This window comes from Pan paniscus, chromosome 11 (assembly GCF_029289425.2).
Source record: "Pan paniscus chromosome 11, NHGRI_mPanPan1-v2.0_pri, whole genome shotgun sequence".
In the NCBI taxonomy this organism is placed as follows: Eukaryota; Metazoa; Chordata; class Mammalia; order Primates; family Hominidae; genus Pan; species Pan paniscus.
Genome location: NC_073260.2, coordinates 18,827,876 through 18,844,842, shown reverse-complemented (window position 1 = coordinate 18,844,842; position 16,967 = coordinate 18,827,876). Strand labels below are relative to the sequence as shown.

Sequence of the window (16,967 nt, the reverse complement as noted above, 5' to 3'; positions counted from 1 at the left end):
GCCCTCTTCTCCTGTGGCTCTCCGCAGCCAGTTCTGCTCCAGCAACCCTGGCTGTCTTGCCGTTCCTCTTACACACCAGGTCAAAGCCCTTAAGCCTGCTGCTCTACCTGGAAAGTTCTCCAGGTTGCTCCCTTACTTTCTTCAAGTGTGTGCTCAGCCATCATCTTCTCAGACCAGTCTTCCCTGACCATCCACCCTACTCTCCATATTCCTTCCCTTCACCACTGTGCCCCATGGAACCTCCTAATATAGTATTTAATTTATATGTGTATTTTGCTTGCAGTTTTCCCACCAGAATGCAAGTTCCATGAGGGCAGGGAGTTTTGTGTATTTTGTTTGCTGCTATATCTCCACCACCTAGAATGGTACCTGGCACATAGCAGACACTGTGGCAGATTAAACATAGCCATAAATTATTTGACTTCCCTTCCACCAAGAGGTGTGGAGTCTATGTCCCCTCCTATTGAATCTGGGCAGCATAGCACCTGCTGTGACCATGAGAATATGGCAGAAGTGACACTATGTCAGTTTCTGTTCTTTCCAGCCATCCCCGACAAGGTACCAGACATATGAGTGAAGAATCATGGATCCTCCAGTCCACCCCATCCACCAGTTGAAGACCATGAGTAACCTGGGCCACATGGAGCAGAATACCCAGCTATGCCCTGCCCAAGTCCTTGGCTCACAAACTCATTAGGTATAATGAAATGATTGTTGTTTTGGGGTAATTTGTTATGCAGCAATAGATATCAAGGAAAGCACTCAACAAGCATCTGTCGGATGACTGAATAAATCAAGGAATGAGATGGATGGGACTGCTCCCATTTTATGAATGAGGAAACAGGCTGAGACAGGTAATTTGCCTAAGATCACAGTCACCAAGGGACAGCACCTGCCTTATTCCAGGTCTCTCTCATTCCAAATCTTCTCAGTTCGCCTCCACACCATGGTTTAGATCTCTTTTGCACGACTCACTAACGCAATGATCCCAGTCCACTTAACGTATATCTAATACTCACTTTTAGAAATCTTCCCCTGAAAAATGCTGTGAAGAATAACTATAAAACCTGTGTTAAGCCAGCCATTTAGGTACACCTTTAAATTCACAATAAATGTGTATGTCATCCTAGAAAGATGGTGCACACCCGTTAATTCTAAAAATGTTCACGTATCATGCTGAGTAAAGAGTGTGCACTTTTCCTGTGCACAGTAATTACAGGTCCACTTACCTCATTTCCGAGATTCAGTTTCCTCCTCTATACAAACGACTATCAGAACCATATTTTGATGTCTGGTTCAAGTTCCAGTGTATGTATGTGTATTCAGCAACCATTTATTCCATTCTCCTTTTAATTTCCTTTTAATTTTTAATTCAGCTACCTAGGTTAAGAACGTCTTACGTGGCCTTAGGCAATAAGGGCTACTAACGTGCCACATTTCTCCCACAAATCCTCTAACAGAGTTGACAACGTGAAAATGACCTGTTACAGAATTCCACAAAGGACATGTAGTTTTGTCATTCCCCAAGATTTGTAGTTTTGTCATTCCCCAAGATTAGGAGTTCTTAACCTAAGGTCCATTGACTGGGCTAGGGATCCTATGCAAATTTGTATGCGTGTACATTTGCGGTGGGGGGGCAGGTAGAAGGCCCACAGCATCATCAGAACCTTGGGGAAAGTTAGGATACCAAAGAGTATAGACCGCTTCTCTTATTTTACTCATTAGTTACGGAAACCATCATTTACTGAGCACCAGCTATGAACCAAGCACAGGCCAAGGCATTTTTACACAAAACATCTCGAACCCTAATGACTGCCTACATGGTAAGTATTACTAGTCCTGTTTTTACAGAAAGAGAACTAGGGCCCACAGAGGTTGAGAGATTTTCACAAAGCTTTACAAAAGCTCTAGTAACTTCTAGTGCTGAAATCCAAACCCCAGTCAGTGTGATCCCAAATTCTGTGCTTTTTCCACCCAAATGTGCTATTGTTAAGGCTAAAGAAAACATAAAACCACTCTGTGACATAGGCTTCCACTAGCCAATAATTTCAATACCTGAAATTAATTTATCATTTCTTAAGGACTTGGATTGATGGACTCTCTAGCCCGAGACTGAGGCCCTCCTTCTAATGAATGGGGCAGAACCAAGCACCTTCAACCTCATATGAAGAGCAGTCAAAGAAAGTTTAAAGCAAAATGACCATAGAGGGAGGGCAGGTTTGTGTGCAGAGATGGCCCTGAAGAAGAGTGCTGCCATGGCAACACAAAGACAGCAGACAGGCTCATGCACTTGCCACCAGTGGGGTTCTAATAAATGTTTTGGGGAGGCATGGAGATGGCATGTCTTGCCTGAGTACAACAATCAGAACTGAAAATTGATCATCTTGGGTGGTTTTTCCAAACCTCCTTCGATATGCCTGGACTGTGAAAACAGACAGCCCTAGTCTTGAATCCTGCCTCTACTGCTAACTAGCAGTGTGACCAGAGATGGATAACTTAAATCTTTCTGAGTGTTTCCTTTCCGGTAAATGAAGATAATAATGCAAACTCCCAGGGTCCTTGGAGGTCTGGAGGAGAGAATGCACAATGGGAGCCCAGCATAGAAGCTAATGCAGAGCAAATGAAGCCGTGTCGCCTCTCTCTGTCCCCACATACAACCCCCAGGCTGATCCTCACTACCTGGTTTCCTCACATGGCCATGGCATCACCACCATCACCCCCACCCCACAACAAGGTTCAGCTCTTGCCCCTCCCTCTCACAGGCACCTTATCATCCAACAGTTAACCCAGGCCTTAAGGTGCGGCATGCCCTCAACACAGAGCACCTGGGAGATGAAAAGCGAGGATTTGGTGCTTTTCATGGCCAAGAGTGTCCAAATCCTGCCCTGTCAATCACTCCTGTTATCCCCAGAGTTCTCAAAGGAGTTATACACAACAATAGCAGAATGGGGAATCAAAGTACAATTCTGTGACAATCTCATATCCAGATAAGTGCTTTCTGATAAAATTAAGGGTTTGGGGTAGTTGATGTTGTTACTGTTTGGGAAAAGGGAGGGTGTATGCAGCTTAGGGAGCTGCCCAAGTTCTCTTATTCAAGTAGAAGTAGAAGTGCACAAAGATGACTGATGAGGAAATGAGGGAGTTGGCCTGCCCAGCAAAGGCTAGGCCTGGCTACATCTGGAGCAGGAAAGCAAAAGAATCTGGAACTTGGGTTCTTATAACTCACCCATTAACAAGAATGGCCCCCAAAATATCCTGAACTCTCATCACTCAGATTAGTAACTCCTCCCTCCTTAATTATAAAGGAAGAAGGGTAGAAGCTGCAGTACTAAGAAAGGTATTCCTCCTGCCAGACAGCTCCCTACCCCGCATCCCACTGCCTCTGCCTTCTTCAGAACTCAGCTCCCAGCCAGTCAGCTCCAACAGCTTCCTAACTGGTCTTGCTACTTCTGGGTTCACCCCACTAAACCACATGTAGACCTCTGATCATTACATCTCTGCTCAGCATCCTTCGTTGACTCCAAGTTAACTGCAGAATGAAGCTACCCTACGAGGAGTCTACTCAAGGCTCCTACTAGTGGGCTTCAGCTTACATTTCAGCTTTATCTGCAACCAGTCCCCTTCATCCAACCACTTCATTAACATACTTTCAGGCTCTCTGCCTGTATCTACCAGTCCCCCCCACCTGGAAAAAGTACAAATTCCCTCCAGTTCCACCTAGAGAAAGCACGCTATCCTTCAAGGCCCAATTCAAGTGCCATCTGTTCCACAAGGTCCAGTTTGATTACTCAGGCCATCACCAATCATCCTCATAAAATACCACTCAACATTTTCTTCTACAAACTCTATGACATTTAGGAGAGTGCTGGGCACTTTACCCATCACCTCACTCAACTCTCACAACCCTATGAAGCAGGTACAGGCACAGCTCATTTCATTGTGCTCTGCTCTACTGCACTTCACAGAGATTTTGTATTTTACAAATTCAAGGTCAGCAGCAACCCTGCATCAACCAAGTCTGTCAGCATCACTTTTCCAACAGCATGTGTTCATTTCGTGTCTCTGTGTCACCTTTTGGTAATTCTTGCAATATGTCAAACTTTTTCACTATTAGTATCTGTTATGGTGATCAGTGATCTTTGATATTCCTATTCCAGTTGTTTGGCAGTGCCTCAAATCACACCCATATAAGACGGCAAACTTAACGGATAAAAGTGTATTCCAAGAGCTCCACCAACTGGCCATTCCGTGTCTCCTTCCCTCTCCTCATGCCTCCCTATGCCCTATGATACAACAAAATTGAAATTAGGCCAGTGAATAACCCTATAATGGCTTCTAAGTATTCAAGTGAAAGGAAGAGTCACATGTCTCTCACTTTTTAAATCAAAAGCTAGAAATGATTAAGCTTAGTGAGGAAGGCATGTCAAAAGTCAATATAGCCAAAAGCTAGGCCTCTTGCACCAGTTAGCCAAACTGTGAATGCAAAGAAAAAATTCTTGAAGGAAATTAAAAGTGCTACTCCAGTGAACATATGAATGGTAAGAAAGCTAAACAGCCTTGCTGATATGGAGAAAGTTGTGGTCTGAATAGATCAAACCAGTCACAATATTCCCTTAAGCCAAAGTCTAATCCAGAGCAAAGCCTTAACTCTCTTCAATTCTATGAAAGCTAAGAGAGGTGAAGAAGCTGCAAAAAGAAAAAACAAAAATTGAAGCTAGCAGAGGTTGGTTCCTGAGGTTTAAGGAAATAAGTCATCTAAGTAACATAAAAGTGTAAGGTAAAGTTACAAGTGCTGATGTAGAAGCTGCAGTAAGTCATCCAAGAGATCTAAGATAACTGATGGAGGTAGCTACACTAAACAGGTTTTCAATGCAGATGAAACAGCCTTACACTGGAAGAAGATGCCATCTAGGAGTTTCATAGCTAAAGAGGAGCAGTAAATGTCTGGCTTCAAAACTTCAAAGGACAGGGTGACTTCCTTATTAGGGGCTAATGCAGCTGGTAACTTTAACTGGAAGCCAGTGCTCACTTATGATTCCAGAACTCCTTAAAAATTACGCAAAATCTACTCTATCTGTCCTCTACAATGGAACAACAAAGCCTAAATGACAGCACATCTGTTTACGGCATGGTTTACTGAATATTTCAAGCCTACTGTTGAGACCTACTGTTCAGAAACAAAGATTCCTTTAAAAATATTACTGCTCATTGACAATGCACCTGGTCATCCAAGAGCTCTGATGGAGATGTACAAGAAGATGAATGTTGTTTTCATGCCTGCTAACACAACATCCATTCCGCAACCCACAGATCAAGGAGTAATTTTAACTTTTCAAGTCTTTAAGAAATACATCTGTAAAGAGTGATTCCTCTGATGGATCTGGGCAAAGAAAATGGAAAACCTTTTGGAAAGGATTCATCATTCTAAATGCCCTTAAGAACATTTGTGATTCATGAGAAGGGTCAAAATACCAACATTACAGGAGTTTGGAAGAATTTGATTCCAACCCTCATGGATGACTTTGAGGGATTCAAGACTTTACTTCACTGCTAATGTGGTGGAAATAGCAAGAGAACTAGAAGTGAGGTCTAAAGATGTGACTGAATTGCTGCAATCTCATGATAAAGCTTGAACAGATACGGAATTACTTCTTATGAATGGGCAAAGAAAGTAGTTTGTTGAGATGGAAACTTCTCCATCTCAAGATGCTGTGAACATTGTTGAAATGACAACAAAAGACTTAGAATATTATGTAAACTTAGTTGATAAAGCAGTAGCAGGGTTTGAGAGGACTGACTCCAGTTTTGAAAGAAGTTCTACTGTGGGTAAAATGCTACAAACAGCATCAAATGCCATAGAGAAATATTTTGTGAAAGGAAGAGTTAATCAATGTGGCAAACTTCATTCTTGCAGCAACCACCACCCTGATCAGTCAGCAGCCATTAACATTGAGGCAAGACCTTCCACCAAGAAAGATTACAACTAGCTGAAGGTTCTGATGATCATTAGTATTTCTGGCAGTATTTTTAATTCAGGTATGTATGTTGTTATTTTAGACGTAATGCTGTTGCACACATAATAGGCCACAGTATAGTGTTAACATAACTTTTATATTCACTGGAAAACCAAAAAATTCATAAGACTCGCTTTATTCCAATCCCTAATATCTCCTGAGGGATGTCTGTACCTTAATTATACCCATTTTACCAATCAGAAAACTGAAGTTCAAAGACTTCAAGCAACTTAACCAAAGCAACATAGGTAAAAAGTAGTAGAAGCAGGATTTGAAACCAGGCCTACCTGTATTCTTTTCACTCTACCAGTGGTTTTACAAGCCAAATCCAAGAAGCTCTAGGATTAGGAATACCCAAACCTGGTTGGATATCAGTACCCTCTAACTACATGTTCTTGGGCCTTCCTCTAGAAATTGACTCAGTAGCTTAGGGAAGACCACAGAAAATTGTATTTTATTTCAATAAAAAAAGCCACCATCCTAAGGAATCTGCAGAGCCCCCCTGGGTGCATCTGTTTTATTTGCTTCTGAACAAAGAGTTTACACAGGAAAAAAAAAAGAACCCTATCCTACACCAGACTACTGCCTTGATTTAAAGTTAGTGCTGCCACAGCAAGACCTGTATGATGATGTCAACTAATGGCCTCAATTTCTACACTAATGGGCAATTTTCCCTTAAGATTCACAGGTGCACTCTGGACCAGCACTGGGCTGAGAGCTGCCTCTGCATGGCAGGGTTCTCTTAGAGCAGACTGGCTGATTAAAAAAAAAAAAAAAAATATATATATATATATATATATATGGTGGATTGTTTGGAAAATAACATGTTCTAAAATCTTAGAATCACATTAGAAATGAAAAGCCAAGCCCTCACACTTCCTCCTCCAGCCAGCTAGTTTTGTTTTATCTCTGGCCAGATGGAGAATGAGAAGGTTCTCATCCATCAAATTTCCACCTTATCAGGTTTCACTGCGAGAAAGCTTGTCAAAGTGCTCAGTGGTTACCTTTAAATATACAAAGGAAATTTCTCCACAATCTTAATGAGGAAGAGATACTCTGTGATGTAAGGAGAATTTCCAGAATTAGTAGGTGAGAGCACTGTTCAAGCCACGTTTTGTGGAGCCTCATTGCTCCTGCGGGCTGTGGCGGAAACAGATGATGTGTGGAGGTGGGTGCCAGGCCTCCTACCTCACTTCACCCTGAGCAGCTCCACTTCTGTGTTTTCTCTCCATAACGGTTCATTCAAACAAATAATTCATATGCTGGGGGAAAAAAACTTAGAGGCCACCAGAATGAAACAGTCCTTGGCATACAGAACTAACAAACATGTGCCTCACCTAACAGTATGGTGCTAGCTGTGATGACTGCACAAGTTCTGAGCAAAGGGCTTGATGTAGCTTTCACCAGTTGCCCCCTTCTCCAGCCCCACTCACTGTTCCCCATGAGCCAGGCTCATTCATGGACCCCAAACCTTGGCACAGGCCTTCCTGCTACCAGGAATGCATTCCCACCTCCCATTCCCCCAGGCAAACAGCTACCTATCCTTCAAGTCTCAGGTCAAATCCACTTCCTCTGTGAAGCCTTCCCTCCCTCCCTCTCTGGTCTCTTAGCACAGTTCCATTCTTTGTGCTTCCAAAGCATTCGGTCCATTCCACTATCAGGACTTATCATGCTATATTTTAATTGGCTCTTTGTATTTCTATGCTATTTCTTCACTAGATTCCTTCAGAGACTGTGTATGATTTGATTCGGTCCTGTACTCCTGGTGCCCAGGACAGAGCCTGGCACAGAAATGATAAAATGAGAGGGTGACATAAGGGAAAGTCTCCCCGTTAGTGCCCCATGGAGATTACAGCAATTCCATATGAAAACTGTTGGGGACAGCCTTTTAAAACAGCTTTAACAGCAGCCCCAGGTGTGAGCCACTGAGATTCTCCAGAGTTTCTCAATAGCAGAGCGCTCCGACTCCCTTCCTATAGGGATCAATCAGCTGGAAAGGAACAGACAAGCACTTTCTTCAGAGGAGAGGTTACTATTGATCAAGGAAGAAATTTATAGCTTTGGTGACTTGGCTGGTAAAAGGGCAGACAACATTTATTAATCAACACCGTCTGGTAGATTCTAGCAGGTGATGGTTTGTCATTCAAAGTCCTGAGCCAGCACCTGCCACACAATTAAAAGCAGGAAAACAGGAAAGAAAAGAAGGAATCGGATACACTGAGCATCAACTTCTCTGTGCCAGGAACCACGGTAGGCATTTTCTCACACATTACATTTTACTATTCATTTGTTTAATCCTAAAATAGATATAATCAACCCCACTTTAGGGGAGTGAACATAAGTTTAATGAGTTTAAGCTGTTGGCTTAGAAGTTAAGCACTTGTAAGTGAAGCTGAGATTGCAACCCAAGTTGAGAACTATTTTCCACTATTCCAAAGATGGCCACTGAAATTGCTACGTTTCTAGTGCCCGAGGCCAAGGCATCATCATCAAAATAGCTACCAATTATTGCTCATTTATGATGTGTCAAGTATTATGCTAAGTGTCACTCCCTCTCTCAGATAAACCTAACAACTAATCGCTATTATTCTGATAAGAAATGGGCATACTATGGTTCGAAGAGGCAAATTTGCTGGTTCACAGTTCAACAACTAGTAAGTAATGGAGCCAGGACTCCAAACCAGTTTGACTTGTGTTTCTGGCTTCAGGCTTCTTCCAACATAGGTCATTTAAACTGCACATTATTCTATAAAGAGACCAACTCAAAACTTTCACACCTAATACACACACACACACATATATATACATATTTTTTTTAGGGCAAGAGGAGCTTTGGCCATTAGTAAAAAATATAGTACCTCAGATCTGTGGTCTTAGCCCTAACCAACCAGCCTGTAGAGACACTGTCTCCAAATGCCATGTTTTGATTCTGATTTACCAAGAGATGTTCTAAATGCTGTCACAATCTCATTTGGAGATATCCATCAATGAGTACATGTGAGAACTGGGAGGTTCAGGCTGAACTACCCTGAAATTAAACCCACTCCTGTCAAAGCACATGGGATTAGCCAGCTGGGTGACCGGTACCACTTTAATTAGATTTTTGGGCTTTAGCCAGCAAATGCATCCCCACAGAGCTTAAGGGCCCAGGTACTGAAGCACACACTTGTCAGGGTAGCGGATGACGGGTCTCATAACAGATGAAAGCATTCTGAAATAGTCTGGGGAATATGGCCAAGGCAACGTCTAATATATGTTGCTTATAAAGGAGAACAAAAAAACCTTAGCTTGCTTCTCTCCCACACCCACCCTGAGTAGAATACCAAGCACCTGAACCAGAGAGAGTGCACCTAAAATAAAGATTTCCCTCACCCTTCACCAAACACACACATTCATGCACATGTGCACACTCACACACACTAAAAGGAGAGCCCAGGTTTCTGGGCTCTGACAATGTATCAAACTCAGATGTATGAAGGCAGAGATGTGAGGATCCAAGCTGCATCCGTGTTACCAACCTCAAGAGTAGGACACTTTAAACATCCCAGTTAGGGCATAGACTTGGGAACACTGGGTTTTTTGTTTGTTTTTGTAAAGGTCTCCTGAGTTTCCTTCAAGGGATATGGGCCCCTGTGGCAGCAAGGAGGTATACTACAATACAGGGGACCTATCTGTGATCCTCACTTATTCACCTTCTTCACTGTAAATAAGACTACCAAAGTAAAAACCAAAGCTTGTATTCACCAGAGCCTAACAATATCATTACAAGTACTCAATAAATGTGTTGAATAAATAAAAAACTGCAAATTACAACACATGCTGAGTCAACCGGCACTAGGTCACTGCAATCACAGGCAATTAAAACAAACAAACATGGAGAACTGACTCTCGGGGCTCAACTTCTCAGTGTTCGTGCACAATCAGACACAGTGAATTCATAAGCCTCTGATCCAAGCTCAATTTTCAGCAAAAGAATTGCCTCCCTACAAAATGCTAAAGAAGAGGCACAATGAGACTGGCAATAAATGTTGTTGGCATGAGCAAAGGATGGTTTGATCACATCCAAGAGTAATGGTTGGCTTACCATCAAAATTCAAGAACGCTACAAAAACCAGGACTGCTTGATCTGGATCCTGTACATAGGCTTTAGGTCAGGGCTCATCTGTAAAACAGGGCTGCAGCATTTCCAACTGATTTTGTAGTTCTTGTCCAAGAAAAGAGAATAATGGGAAACAGCTAGATATAGTCCCAGGGACTGAAAAGCTTCTACTTACAAGCTTACTGACTTGGATAACATTGATCTGGCCCCATGCAGAATTGCTTTTGTTGAATGGGGTATTGTTGAAGATGCTATAAACTGCTCAAAGTACTCTTTATAAAAGCTCACCAGAGGCAATTCTTTCCTTGGGCCTCAGTGCCAGCAAAAGCTGTCCTTTTACTTGACATGTTCATCTTACAGACACTGCAGACCTTGTAACTGATTTTCTCTTTTTGCTTTCCCTGCCAGGAGCTACCAGTTGAATTGTAAGTCCCCCTCTTTAGCACTGTGAAGGATATCACAACATGCTTTTTTTTTTTTTTTTTTGAGACAGTCTCGCTCTGTCGCCCAGGCTGGAGTGTAGTGGCACGATCTCAGCTCACTGAAACCTCTGCCTCCCAGGTTCAAGTGATTCTCCTGCCTCAGCCTCCCAAGTAGCTGGGACTACAGGCGTCTGCCACCACACCCAGCTAATTTTTGTATTTTTAGTCGATACAGGATTTCACCATGTCGACCAGGCTGGTCTTCAACTCCTCACCTCAGGTGATCCACCCACCTCGGCCTCCCAAAGTGCTGGGATTACAGGCGTAAGCCACCGCGCCCGGCCACAATGTGCATTTTTATATACTCACTCTGGGCCACGGGCAGTGGCTCACACCTATAATCCTAACACTTTAGGAGGCCAAGGTAGAAGGATTGCCTGAGGCCAGGAATTCAAGACCAGTCTGGGCAACATAGCAAAACCCTTTCTCTACAAAAATTTAACAAATTAGCCAGGTGTGGTAGTGCATGTCTATAGTCCCAGCTACTCAGGAGGCTGAGTCAGGAGGATTACTTGAGCCTGAAGGTTTAAGGCTGCAGTGAGCTAGGATCGTGCCACTACACAACAGCCTGAGTGACAGAGTGAGACCCTGTCTCAAATGAATTAATTAATTAAAATACTCACTCTAGTTCCATTTTGCTAGTCACTTTTATTTTTCCTGAACCCTAAAGCCTTTATTTTTAATTTCATTTAATCTTATGACTTTCTATAAACCTCTGCAAGTATTTCTGAAACACAAAAAGGAACAAATTACAATGTTTACAGCTTCAATTAGCCAGAATACTTCAAGTTGGGTGTTCTTGAGAATGTATTATTCTGGTCTGTTGAAAAGCTGAAAATATACCAATCTTCCTTTCTGCCAAAAGCACAGTATTCTCAACACAATTACTGATGGTTTAGCATAGCAACAGCGTAGTATCTTAGCGAAGTCCTGAAATTAGATAGAGTCCATAGACCTGAATCCATGTCACATATATATCACCTTCTATGTAACAACGGCTGAGCAGTGTAAATTCTGAGGCACAGATTAATCTGTAAAATGGGAAAAACATTTTCTATGCCCAAACCCAAGGCTGGGAGCATCACGCGGGCACACAGGCAATCTTTGTAAACTGTAAAGTACAATCTACACCTGAGGATCATACCTGCTTTATTTCTACCACTCTGAATAGCAGTTTTCATTACCAAAGAGGACAATGAGGATTGAGCTGAATGTGAATTGAGAACAAGACCTGTATTTTGGACATTGTTCTTACCAATGTTTTCTTTATCCTACCTGTGGGATGCAGCAAAATTTGAGTAAACATGAGAGGGACCCAAAGCTGAACATCCTAGAGTCCTCGTGGATGAAGCATTGAATACGCACCAAGTCAAGCCCCAGAAGCTACACCTGAGCATCCCCATTACAGAGAAACAGGTTCCTTTTCTTTTTCCCCTATAACCCTGACCTCTCAGAGCCTGACTTACATGTTAAGGAAAAGCCTTTTCCCATCTTGTTTCCTGGCTTTCCCTCAGCAATCCATCCTCTAGACATCCATCAGACTAGTCTTTCTAAACTGCAAATCTGATCCTGTCAATCCTCTGACTGGCATAGCCAACCCTACCCCACCAGGGGCCCCTTGCCTACACCTCAAGTCCAGGCTCCCAAACTCTGCATCCAAGGCTCTCCACAAGCCAACTTCTCTCGGGTTCATCTCCTGACACATCCCTAGAGGAACCACCCTTTACTGCAGCCCCAAACTCTTCTTCCCCAAAATCACCATACCCTCTCCCACCTCTAAACCTTAGCCTTCTATACAAAACCCTCCTCTCCCTTGCCTATCTATTAACCTCTAGCTCAAACTTCAGAACCAGTTCAAAAGTTACTTTCCCCAGAAGCCTGCTCTGGTCCCGCAAGCCACTTCCTTTCTCTGTGCTCCTGTGGTTGTTTCTTCATGTCCCTATTATGGAATTTTCTCCTTGTCTAGTAGAGGGCTTGCACAAAGTGTTCAATGTTGCTGAATGTATGAATGGATTCCTTTCTTTTGCCAGGACAGAAACACAGACCACTAAAAGGTCTAGGTTTTTCTGTCTGTTTCAATCCAAAAGCAACACCTGTAGCAGCTGGTGAGTAGGAGGCACTCCAGTTAAATAAGGAGCCTAGTTACCAGAAACAAGCTGGTAAGCTATGCAAGGCTAGTGTGTTATGCTCCAACTGTACATTTATCCTAGCACCATAATGCAAAGACACCACCCCACCATGTTTCCTCAGGCTCTGAGTAAGCCAGTACTTCGAAGACCTGGTATAAAACAGTCATGTGAGATGGACACATCAAATTCTTAGACTATAAGCAAAAGTTAACTAGAGATACAACTATGATGCAACATCTATGCAAAAAAAGGAAACCACGGCCAAATCATCTTGTTGGAAACATGTATGTAACTTGATGTGTAAAGGTAGTCACGATGAGATGCCAGGAAGCCTGAGTCACTGGCATGTTCACCTGAGGACAGCACTTAGAGTAGACAGCTGCTTTTGGTCTGCCCAGTGCCCTGAAACAAAATACCAGTTTTTCTGGGTACCCGCTCATCCCCTTCCAAACATGTGGTTCTAGGGGAGGCTGCCAATGATGTTATACACACGCACACACACACACACCCTTCTGCCAAGGCACAATAAGCATGTGACCCAAATTGGGATTCTCAGTACATCACCCGTCTGGCCATCCTGACAAGAAACCAGCCAGGGCAGCAAAGTGTGGGAGTTCTTCTTCCTCTTCTGCAGTAAATCGGGAAGATGTGATCCCAGCGTGGCTGGCAATGAGTCCAGCCACTTGGAACTGTAGTATGGATGCAAGAAAAAGAAGCCAGCTCTGAGAGAGAGAGTCTGGTCCTGGTAGTGTTCCAGTGCCCCGTCCTTCCAGCAGTTTAGTTACACAAGGCAATCAAGTTCCCTTTCTGCCAAACTTAGTTCAAGCTAGGTTTCTACCACTCACAAGAAAGTCCTACCCATAGTATACTCACCCCAATCCCTGCCCTATTGCCATCATAGTCCCCTTCCACTCCTTCCCAAATACCTCCATATGAAGACGTATACATGTTATGCAGCAATACATCTTTTTATCCACAGCAGCCCAAAATTCTTCTAGAAGCACCAGAGTTTACATGAATAAGTAAATTATGAAACCAACAAATAATGTCTAACAACAGAGGTATACCTAAGAAAATTACAGTATATACGCTTGATGTAATGTTATACAGCAATTTCAAATGATTACAAAGACTAAGTTATGATATAAAAAAACTACATATTATATATTATCGAGAGAGACAGACAGAGAGAGAGAGAGACAGAGTGTGTGTGTGTATCACCCCCTCATCCTCGGCCATCCAAATTTTACCAAACTAACATTATAATGGCAGTAAGGGATGAGGGATAATTGTTTTAAACTAAAAAAAAAAAGGTCATCTAATAGTGAAAGATATTAGAATTGACTATGAAACATGCAGCTCTATAAATGGACCCTCTGGCCAGCCTTTTCTTTACTTCATCTATATAAAGTCACACTACTCAAATCTGACCCCTTTCATTCTCAAGTGTCAGCCCCTCTTAGAAGATTTCCCTGACTACCACATCACACAGGATCTTTTGCATTGAGTACAGGTTATATTAATTAACTGTGGATTTTTAAATTGTTTTGCATTTTGTCTTGTATAACATTTTCATCTCCCTTAGAAAAATAAAACTTTCAGGAGTTACGTATTGTAATTCCATCAGTATCTAAACCAGATACATTTTGTGTTCAATAACATTGAATAAGGATGAGAAACAGGTCTTTTAATAACATGCAATAAACTAGTGCACTCTAACATTGCTGGTGGCAGCATAAAATGGGCCAGCCTTTTGGACAAACAATTTGGCAACATGATTAACCAGTATAAAATATTGGCCAGGTGCCAACCCCATCAAAAAGTGGGCGAAGGATATGAACAGACACTTCTCAAAAGAAGACATTTATGCAGCCAAAAAACACATGAAAAAATGCTCATCATCACTGGCCATCAGATAAATGCAAATCAAAACCACAATGAGATACCACCTCACACCAGTTAGAATGGTGATCATTAAAAAGTCAGGAAACAACAGGTGCTGGAGAGGATGTGGAGAAATAGGAACACTTTTACACTGTTGGGACTGTAAACTAGTTCAACCATTGTGGCAGTCAGTGTGGCGATTCCTCAGGGATCTAGAACTAGAAATACCATTTGACCCAGCAATCCCATTACTGGGTATATACCCAAAGGACTATAAATCATGCTGCTATAAAGACACATGCACACGTATGTTTATTTCGGCACTATTCACAATAGCAAAGACTTGGAACCAACCCAAATGTCCAACAACGATAGACTGGATTAAGAAAATGTGGCACATATACACCATGGAATACTATGCAGCCATAAAAAAGGATGAGTTCATGTGCTTTGTAGATACACGGATGAAACTGGAAATCATCATTCTCAGCAAACTATTGCAAGGACAAAAAACCAAACACCAGATGTTCTCACTGATAGGTGGGAAGTGAACAGCAAGAACACATGGACACAGGAAGGGGAACATCACACTCCGGGGACTGTTGTGGGGTGGGGGGAGGGGGGAGGGATAGCATTAGGAGATATACCTAATGCTAAATGACAAGTTAATGGGTACAGTACACCAACATGGCACATGTATACATATGTAACACACCTGCACATTGTGCACATGTACCCTAAAACTTAAAGTATAATAATAAAAAATAAAAAATAAAAAATTTTGGCTAGGTGCAGTGTCTCACACCTGTAATCCCAGCACTTTCAGAGGCCAAGATGCGAAGATCACTGGAGACCAGGAATTTGAGACCAGCCTGGGCAACACAGCCAGACCCTGTCTCCACAAAAAATAAAAATTAAATTAGCTGGGCATGTTGGCATCCACCCGAAGTCCCAGCTACACAGGAGGGTGAGGCAGTAGGATCCCTTGAGCCCAGGAGTTTGAGGCTGCAGTGAGTTATGAGCATGCCACCGCACTCCAGTCTAGGCAACACTGTGAAACTCTGTCCCAAAAAATATGTATGTACAGATATACATAGGCACTATCTGACCCAGTAATCTCACTCCTCAGGATCTATCCTAAGGATTTCAAGAGAAAATATCCTTATGTCAAAAGATGTTCATTGTGTCATTATTTAAATAGCCAAAATGTCCAACAAAGGAGATTATTAAGTAAATCATGTGAAATCTATTCAGTGAAACGGTATGCATCATAATTCAACATGATCGTTCTGGAGCCTACACTATGAGATGGTGCCTATGACAGACTAAGTGATCAAAGACAGAACAGTATTTAGCCTCTGATTAGACCAGGAGCCCAGGGGCATCAGGACTGAACGATAGTACAGAAAATCAGTAAGAGTTACTTTGCTAGGGTAGTGGAATTATAGCTACCATTTTCTAGTTTTTCTAGGTTTTCTTTATTGATCCATTAATGTTTGTTAAAATTTTATTAAAATATACAAACATTTGCATTTCAATTCTTTCTTCAGTGTTAACACTGGGATTTCACCTTCCGGATCCTGGTGTCCCTATCAGCAGCAGCCACCAGAGAACTAACCACTGGTACTCTTTTGAGTCCTCTACTCTAATGACTGCCTGGCCCAGGATCTCAGGCAGACAATTCAATTAACCTTCATGGCAATGATCACTCAGACCCAGACCCCAATCCTACCTGATTGCAACAAGGCTACGTATCTGGATGTGACTCTCAGGAGGGATTAAATTAAAAGACACAGAATATTTAAGTTTAAGTATAATTGAAATTTAATACGTCTACCAAATTCAGAGAGGATTTTTAAATGCTAATACCCAATGCTAAATAGAGTACAGTCATAAAAAAGATCACCTAGAGAAACCTGATATAATCTTTCTGTAGAACAATTTGAATATATCTATACAACAGTCCTTAAAATATTCATACTCTTTGGCCCAGATATTATACCTCTATCAGGAACAATCAGTGAGGTGGGCATGGTGGCATGTGCCTATAATCCCAGCTACTCAAGAAACTGAGGTGGGAGGATCACTTGAGCCCAGGAGTTCAGGAACAGCCCAGGAACAGAGTGAGACCCTGTCTCAAAAAAAACAACAAAGAATCGGTGGATAAATATTTATGTACAAGGATGTTTGCTGCAGAAGTCATAAGGCAAAAAAAAAGTAAAATAATCTAAATGCCGTTCAAAAAAGAACTAGTTAAATAAACTGTAATACATCCAAGTGATGAAATATTATGCTGGCACAAAAAAAATTGTTTTTGAAGAACATTCATGACATGGCAACAAACCAGAGAGAGAACATT

At 42.1% G+C, this 16,967-nt stretch overlaps 1 protein-coding gene across 8 annotated transcripts in view; it reads right to left on the bottom strand.

The window, feature by feature from the left end:
- Positions 1-16,967, bottom strand: part of CDK5RAP2 (CDK5 regulatory subunit associated protein 2) — a 188,181-nt gene that overhangs the window by 109,055 nt on the left and 62,159 nt on the right. The window lies entirely within an intron of this gene.